The sequence below is a fragment of the Pterocles gutturalis genome, unplaced genomic scaffold (assembly GCF_000699245.1).
Source record: "Pterocles gutturalis isolate BGI_N339 unplaced genomic scaffold, ASM69924v1 scaffold34916, whole genome shotgun sequence".
Taxonomy (NCBI): Eukaryota; Metazoa; Chordata; class Aves; order Pterocliformes; family Pteroclidae; genus Pterocles; species Pterocles gutturalis.
The window spans coordinates 2,340-2,589 of NW_010101574.1; positions in this window are offsets into that span (position 1 = coordinate 2,340).

Sequence of the window (250 nt, forward strand, 5' to 3'; positions counted from 1 at the left end):
GTATTAACCAGCATCTGGCTGCACCTGCGGAGAGCATCAGCGAGGCTGGTGGTGTGATTTAAACTTGCAGCCATTTGTAGCCTTTTAGAGCTTTTAGAAAAGATCCTTATTTCGATGCATGTATCCTCCCCTTTTGCTATTTTTCTGTAATTCCGCGACTGCAGGAGCTGCACAAGTGCGGCACAGACCCTCGCTGCCCAGCGGACGGTGAGTTCATCCCAGGTGGGAGCTCCCCATCCCTGGGGGGCTG